The sequence below is a fragment of the Mus pahari genome, chromosome 4 (assembly GCF_900095145.1).
Source record: "Mus pahari chromosome 4, PAHARI_EIJ_v1.1, whole genome shotgun sequence".
Classification (NCBI taxonomy): domain Eukaryota; kingdom Metazoa; phylum Chordata; class Mammalia; order Rodentia; family Muridae; genus Mus; species Mus pahari.
The window spans coordinates 6,475,819-6,484,507 of NC_034593.1; the positions used below are offsets into that span (position 1 = coordinate 6,475,819).

Below are 8,689 nucleotides of genomic sequence, written 5' to 3' on the forward strand. Positions count from 1 at the left end.
CTACTTTCCTTTATTTTTTGCAATATTCATTTTAAATGGACTTAATCCTAACATACATATGAACATATTCCCTGTCTACTCCCACTCAAAAAAAAAAAATAAAACTCAAAAAAAAAAAAAAAAAAAAAAGATAGCAGAAGGAGAAAGGAAGTTTTGTCGTCCTGGTAGTACTATATGCAACATAGGAACAGAAGAAGGAAAACAGTCACTCATTTTACTTTTTTATACAATTACTGAAACTCCCAAGGATTTACACAGGCTAATCATAGTCAGTCAGAAATTTAGATTATTACTAAGGAATGCTCTTTTACTTTGATTGAGACTTGCAAATGCTATGCATGTATTCTGAACCTCTTTCCTTAAAAAAAAAAAAAAAAGTTAATTTTAGACAGGGTCTTACTACCTTACCTAGTTGTTGCCTGTGAACTTGCTAAGTAAGAAGCCCAGGCAGGCTTGAACTTGATCTTGCAGCCTCCATAGGTGCTGGGATACACACCTGTACTACCAAGCCAGCAACAACTGTCTTGAAAGTAACATTTTTTAAAAACTTAGAATCAAATATACTTCAAATGCAAACTTGGTAAAGTTAATGAAAAAAAAAAAGGGGGGGGTATCAGGTTTACAGTCAACCAAATTAAATAAAATTTTTGCTTTAGATTCTAGATTATTAATTCTCAATAACCTAAGGTCCAAAAGATGGTTATATTTTATGTCTGAATAATTTTGTAGAATGAAGAAGTAATGATTTACCATTACGTCGTTAAGTATTAATAAACACAGAAATTTTAAGTAGCGACCAGGAGAAATGACAGGTCTATTTATACACAGCAACAGGGGATCTCCCAGGCCAACTTTATTTACTGTACTCTTAGCAAGCTGTCTCCTCTGGGTGTAGGAAGTTTACACAGGGTGTCTAACCTCAACCTTCCTTACTGTCGAACATTGCAGAAACTCGAGCTACAGACTCACCCCTGGGGTGAATCCTGACCCCCACCCCGCACCTCCCCAGAAGAACTGCACAGGATGCTCGTAGCTCCGCCGCTGGCCTGGCATCTGCCACCTGAGGCCGCGGGCTGCCAAGGACGGCCTCGGGGTGCGCCCGGGGACTCCCACCCGCGGGAGCGCCGAGCCTGCGGAGGGAGGGCGTGTCGCCTTCGTCGGGGGCGCCTGACCTCTGTCCCCGGGAGGATGCTCCCGCGCTACCCGTGAGAAGGGTGACAGCCCGGTGGCGGAACGCAGGCCCGGGGAAGCTGGCGGGGCGACGCGGTCGGCGCGGGCCGCGAGCCCTCAGGCCGGGCTCCCGCACCTCCAGTCCTCCCGGGCCCGGCGGGCTCCGGGCTCCTCCGCGCCCCGCAGCCGCCCGCGCGCCCGCCGTCCAGGCGGCAGGTGCCCCCGCGTCCTACCTCGGCGCGCCCCGCGACCCCACGCCGTCAGGAGAAGGGAGGCGGCTCCTCTCGGACCGCGGCGGGTCGCGTCCCGTCCCGGCACTCGGACGCCTCACGTGACCCTCCGCCCCAGAGCCGCCGCTCGGTGCCCAGGCTCGGCCGCCCGGCCAGGTTCCCGCGAACCCGAGGGAAGGGACGGCCTCAAGTGGGAGGGGGAGGTGTGCCGCTCCCGGAAGTGACGTCACACCGCGGCGCTGCCCCCGGAGGCTCACCCTGGGATTGTTGGTCCCTGTCCCTGCCGTGGCCCGAGCAAGTCTAATTCCGTCTCAGGGAATCTACAGCTTTTTTCACAGGCTTTATTACTAAAAGGGAGATTCTGAGAAATGTCTAGTTTGCTAAGTAGGTGACGAGAAGACTTCAATTCCCAGAAGGCACTTTGGGTAGCATAAGTTCAGGCTAGAGCTTTGCATCATGGGACTTGTAGTTTTCACTGGTTGGGGGGGCTGTCTAGAAGGTTAGTCATTTTCCATAATTAGCATTTCTTTGATGGATTGAAAACTGATTAGAAGAGTAGGCAGATAGAACACTATTTTCTTGTGTATTCGTCCCTGTAATTTAGGACAATGGCAAAGATTGCTGAATGTCTTAGTAATTTATCCCTAGTGAAAACAGTATCAGGCTGCTTAGATTTGCTCATTTGAAAACCTATAATGTTTCAGCAACACTATTATTTAATGGTTATATATCAAAGTTTACAGAACCATTTATCAGTACAATCGAGTTGGCTTATTTAAAGATTATTCCATGATTTCTAGGGCTTTGGAGCAATACCTAGAAGGGGAAAATTGAGAATGGTGATTCCAAAATGATAATGTGATTTCTGACATAGGCGTGGCTTTTATTGGCGAAATAAGTATGAGAGAAACAGAATTGGTTGAAAGCATAAAGGTATTTTCAGGATGAAATTGGCAATTTTGTCCTTGAATTAATATCATTGAATAAAGGGAAGAAAAAAGTAAGGCAAAGAAAAATGAACCTTGGAATAGTTTTCTTAATAGGGCTCCAGGGGCCAAGGAAAGAAGAACGTTCAAGAAATAAGAGTGTACAGGTACCATAATTTGAAGAAAGACGAAGATCTTGTAAAGGTTGTTGGAATTGTTCAAGAGTAATTTTTTTTAAAGATTATTGAGTGGAGCATAATAGATATACATATATACAACATATACATATATAAATATGTGTATATCACATATTTTTGGTATTGATAAATGGCTAGATTTTACTTTCAGGAAATAGCTAGACATTTTTAGTAATCAAGGAAGAACATTCTGGGTGTTTTCAGATAAGGGCTGCTACATTATCATAATCTATATATACTGGCCAATTCCTACTTATAGACTTTTAGTTTACACTCTATGCAGTGGTCCACAATAGAAATGAACTGTTTGCACAGCTTACAGAATAAGATTATTTTTCTGACTTGTGTGTGTGTACTTTTATGTATAAGAGGGCATTTGAGCTCACCCAAGGCATCGTTAAGCAAGATGCAGAGCTTTTATCAGCCTGAGGTGACAGTGGGGTGAGAGAGAAGATGTAAAAACTACAGGAGAAAAGAAGTATTTGAAATGGGAAGATGTATTTCCCCCTCCTAAGGAAATATATCTTGCTCTATCTTCTGTACATTTGGCTTCTCTTGTGGCTCGGTTTATATCCCGGTTTATATACATTTTTATTAAACTGGGTTTTTTTTCAAGTAGCATATTTGATCCAACTTATGTCCAACAGGTGCTCTTTCCAAAGAATTAAAATGGAGGTGTGGTTGAGCAAAGGCATAAGATTGATATCACAGAAACTAATGTCATAAGAGTTTCTGTGGTGAGAAGTCCGGAAGGCCCCCCTGCTAATTTCTCTAAGATTGATCCATTCTTTCTCCCCTCTTGACTCCCCTTAGACTCTGTGAAATAATGAGTTTTTCAACATATTAACTTTTTGCTTAAATACGGTCAAAGATTGTGTTTTAGTGTAAAACCAAAAGTGCAAGTAACACAGGCACACTGAAAGCGAGCAGTGGCCACAGACAGAAGTCTTACAGTTATTTAAATTGGGATGAGGAGATGGCTTTCTGCATAAAGCACTTGCTGGACAAGTGTGAGGACCAGAGTTCAGCTCCCCAGTACCCACAAAGAACAGCCAGGAGTGGGTGTGCGGCCGTGCACACCTGCGCGCACACATATACATGTTTAATCCCAGTGCTTGGGAGGTGGACCCAGGATCTCTCGAGCAAACTGACACCTAGACTCTCTGAATTAGTTCCAGGTTCAGTGATAGACCTTGCCTCAGAAGGGAAAGAGCAATCAAGGGTGATTCCTGCCCAGTCTGCATACAAGTATGCAGACATCTTCATGTACTACATACATGTGAACACTCACGCAAGCATATACACCACACACAAACCTACACAGATAATAGTGTGGTGGTTCATAAGGGAACATTATTAGTTTATCACTTTGATAACTCTGTATAGAAATATGATATTTGTAATATAGGAAAACAATTCCTCAGTAATTTATGATTAAAAAATGAACACGAGCCAGGCATGGTGGCGCACGCCTTTAATCCCAGCACTTGGGAGGCAGAGGCAGGCGGATTTCTGAGTTCGAGGCCAGCCTGGTCCACAGAGTGAGTAGGACAGGACAGCCAGGGCTACACAGAGAAACCCTGTCTCAAAAAAACAAAAACAAACAAACAAACAAAAGAATATGAAGTAACCCCATTAAATTTAAAAATAAATAATTCAGTGATTCGCACTTGTTCTCCATAGGGGGCGTTCCTGTAATCTTGCAATTTAGGATCTGTACTCATGTGATACATTTTCTCGCTGCCAGGACCTTGTGAGTCTAGAGAAAGAACCACAGGTGATCTAGCTCCGGAGCGCTGGGAGGGACGTCAGCAAGGCATGGCAACCTGACGCCGGAATCCCTGGCCGGATGTGCGAGCTCTCCAGCTTCTTACATTCCAGCTTCTTTTTCTTTATTTTATTTATTTATTTTATTTATTTATTAGCTGTCTTCAGACACCCCAGAAGAGAGAGTCAGATCTTGTTACAGATGGTTGTGAGCCACCATGTGGTTGCTGGGATTTGAACTCCGGACCTTCGGAAGAGCAGTCAGGTGCTCTTACCCACTGAGCCATCTCACCAGCCCACATCCCAGCTTCTTACATTCTGAACGAGAGTCATTTGAGATGAGTGTAAGGCAGAGATGACTGCTGCCGTTGACTATTTTTCTTGCGGTGTGGAAATCTCTTCCTGCAAGTCAGATTCAAAGAGGATGGATGTGGTTCATGAGAAGCCCCGGTTTTGATGAGAAGAATCCAGACTCCTCTTGAGCTCTGAGAGCCAATTCATAAGCTCGTTCCTTTTCTAGCTGTCTGTGAAGTTCTTTCTCCTACATTTTCAACTAGCGTCTGACACTTGGGGAATTTCCAAGGATTTTACCTACGAGGAAGTCTGCACATGCCTCTAGGGGTTAGCAGGGATTGTTAAAGGAGGGAGGCTGGTCTCTGCAAGTAGTAAAAAGCTTGAGAGAGGACACAGCACGTGCGGGGTGTGGAGGGGGGACTTAGGGGACAGCCTGATGGAAAACTGAAAGGTGTTCTGGGGGTCAAGCTGGACGTAGAGATCGTCTTTTAGACTACACGGATTATGATCTTATCAGTAATGCCTTCCTGCTCACTCTATGGAATCAAGGAAGCCACCCTCAGTTAGCTTTTTTTTGTTGTTGCTCTTGGCTCAGAATGCAAACTGACCTTATGTCATCTGTGCTTACCCAATCATCCTCAGGGACTGGGTTATGCATTAGGTATCTATCTGCCCATATCTCCTAACACCAAATAAGGTACCCCATAATTGCAGTTTTTTTTTAATAGCTGGACCTGTATACATACTTTTATTTCCAAGATAATTTTAGTTTCTAGTTCTAATTTGCAAAATAAAATAATTTTCAGAGACCTGTAAGCTCCTTCATGACATTTATATCACCCACAGTTAGCTAAATCAATCCACTGGCTACTCCTGGGGACCTGCCATAGAAAAATGTGCCTGAAAGTCCGACTGTCTCAATCATTTACCGCTCTGAACTCTCACATTTTTTTCTCTTTATGATTTGACAGTGCTTTTGCCTGTGATTTTCTGTCCCCCCACATTCCTTTTGACAACCCCCTGGTTGGTTGTCAACTCCTGTCCTATCAAATGCGATTATCTTTGCATCTGCCTTTCTGGACTAGAATGGAAACTCCTTGAGGTCAATATAGGCGGGGTTTTCTTCTCCATTGCTCACAGAACCTCTGGCTAAGTTTGGTAGGGCCAAGTTGAGCAAATAAATGAATGACAATGAGTGAATTAAATTGTAATTTTTTTTTCTTTCTGGTTAGTGATTCCAACACCCACACCTCTTCAGTGGAATTTTGTTTTGCAGAAACATACAGAAGCCACAAGAATAACAGCAGAGTGAGCGACCGTGGTTGAGGCGAGTGAATGCCACTCATTCCTGAGAGTCATCTGCAAGCCACTGGATGGGCCAGGAGACTTGCAAGTTCTGACACTTGGAATTTATGTTACTTGGAGTCAGAACTGTATATCAAAATGATCACCATAATGTAGTTAGCAGCACTAAGGTCCATGAGAAACCTCAGGAGAGCAGAAATAAAGGGGAGCCCTAGAATAAAGGGGAACCCTAGAAGCCAAACGTCAGCAAGCCGATGAATCAGACTGTATAGGACGAGCAAGGCTTTGTCTTAAGGCGGTTTGAGTAACGCTTCTGACATAGGACTAAGTGATGAGACCTCTAAGTTCCTCAGAATGTCAGCGTTTTTAACATCTTAGTTTGTAAGACAACCTTCCCAAACAGGGACTAAAACTATCCTGCCCGGTGAGAAGCTGGGACTTGTCAACACTGAGGCTGCTGCTCATCTCCAGAGGAGTCTGATGCCTTCCCAGGGAGTCTTTTGTTAGGTTCCCTTTCGCTTTTCCACGTATAATGTGGGGTAGCACGCATCCTCCACACAATTATTCCGAGAGCTGAAATGATTAGGATTTCAGAGGGTTTAATACTGACAAAAGGAACTGTAGCTCCTCCTGTCATTTCTGGAGTCTCAAAGCGGTTCAGTTTAAAATGTGTGAACAGTCGCTGTAATAGTGTACTGACATACATGTTGAAAGAACAGATACTGGAGACCTCTACAGAGAACTGCTGTATTGGCCTCACATACATTAGTGAGTGTTTTTGTGTTTTCTCTATTGACTCTTCTAGTTGACTTCTTTCTCCCCTTTCTGCTTTACTGAGATATACTTGACAAACTATATAAATTTAAAGTATGTAATGTGATGATTTGATATGTATGTGTTAGGAATTGATTTCCTCAATAAAGCTAGTGAGTACATTGCATTAATTTCCTTAATTATCATGATAATTTCTTAGACAGCATTGTTACCGGAGATGGTACTTTACGGACCCCTGTGTGAGGAGGATGCATACGTGTGTGCATGTGTGTGTGTGTGTGTGTGTGTGTGCATGTGTGTGTGTGTGTGTGTGTGTGTGTGTGTGTGTGTGAGAGAGAGAGAGAGAGAGAGAGAGAGAGAGAGAGAGAGAGAGAGAGAGAGAGAGACAAGGTCTTCCAGGCTGGCCTCAAACTTCATATCTTCCTGCCTTAATCTCCCAAGGGCCAGGTTATAGGCATTTGTCACCATGTCTAAATTTTCATCTGAGCATATAAAATGGTGCCAGCTCTGTGAGGAACCACATTTTAATATATTTGTTGAGTGCTTGCCATATGCAGCAGTCATTGCTCTAAGCCCAGAGGAATTCACTAACAAGATATGCAAGGTCCTGTGCTCTTGGAAATTGTATTCTGGTAGATACATGTTCAGGGATAGTCAATAGATACAACAAATAAGTTTTAAGAATTTAGCTAGACCTATAGTCTTCGAAGATAATAAAACACAGTAATATAGTTATTATGGCAGAGGTAGTGAAAGAGTTCTCTATTGAAGTTCCAACTCAAACCTTTCTGAAAAAAAAAAGTTCTGAACTGCTTAGATTTTAGGTCTATAAGAAAACAATCTTGCAAAAATCCGAATGTCAAGTTTCCAGGAAAGCAGTACCGTGTTTCCTAGGAGGAGAAAGGAAGCAAGCTAATTAGCGAAGCCTTTATTTTCCTTCTGAGTTCCATTTCCATTTTCTGAAGATGACAGGTGTTTCCCTAATCACAAATGTGGTCTGCATGCCTCCTGAGACCTGGGGTTTTTAACATTAATACCTGCTGCTCCTAAATCCTCAGTGCTTGTTAAGGAATCCTCATTGCCTGCGAGGTTTCCTTCTGGAGTCTTTCCCGCATCCCTGGGGAGCATTCAATGCTCCCAGGAACCTGTTCTGGCTATTGCTCCCTGCCACTGTTGCTGGATGAGCTGCTGTCACTGTTTGCTGCTGGCGGAGTCTGCTTTGACAGCTCTACAGTAGCCTTTGCCCTAACTGAAATTAGAAAGGCAGTTGTCTCTTAACTTCAACCCCGATGAAGCTGCAAACCGGAGCGCTGCCAACTGTACTGCCCGATCCCACTGATGAGGGAGCTCCGTGGAGCAGTGGGCGGTGGGTAATTATGCAGAAGCTTCATTCTCTTCGGCTGGAGTCCTGAAGCATTGCAGAATAGTGAGCCAAGCCTTTCAGTCTTGTTTTCAGGGGAGCTGCATGTGGGTGGCTCATGTGCAAAGGTCTTGTAATAACGTCTATGTGGGCCTTACTGGGTGCCACTCTCTGAGTCTCTTTGTGTCTAGGGCATTGCTGCCCTATGACTCACAAGAGGTCTCAGCCCACAGGCCAAACATCCCCCAGGCCTTGTATTTGCTCTTAGGCAAGCACTTTGGGTTAGCTGAGCCACTGAGGATGCTTGTTTCCTAAGTACCTGGGATACAGGGACCGATGCTTTTGAGGTTTCTCTTAAAGGTTGCTACTGGCAATATTCTCCCAAGCTTTCTAGAATTTATATGAGCTAGTTAGTATCTTTACAAAAAATAGCATTTTTTTCTTAAATTGGACAGAGCTTGTCTCAGTGATATGAAGAAACAAATCAAGAGAAAGACCAAGAGAAGAGCCCAATGCCCAAAGGCCCACAGATAAGGAAATACAGATTTTAATTGTTGTCTGGAATAATTTTGAAATGGAGCCAGAACCAGGGTGACAGCAGGAAGCAGGGCAAGTATTTCTAGTGGCACCATTGAGCCTGAAATCTATTCTGCTGCTGAAGTTGAA

General features: G+C 43.8%; 1 protein-coding gene across 2 annotated transcripts in view; it reads right to left on the reverse strand.

Annotated features, from left to right (window-relative positions):
* Snx16 (sorting nexin 16) overlaps window positions 1-1,620 on the reverse strand; it is a 23,326-nt gene extending 21,706 nt beyond the window's left edge. For both annotated transcript variants that reach the window (XM_021196159.1, XM_021196156.1), the window contains exon 1: window positions 1,404-1,620. The gene's annotated coding sequence lies outside the window, so the exon portion shown is untranslated. The remainder of the gene's footprint in view (window positions 1-1,403) is intronic.
* Between the last annotated feature and the right edge of the window lie 7,069 nt (window positions 1,621-8,689).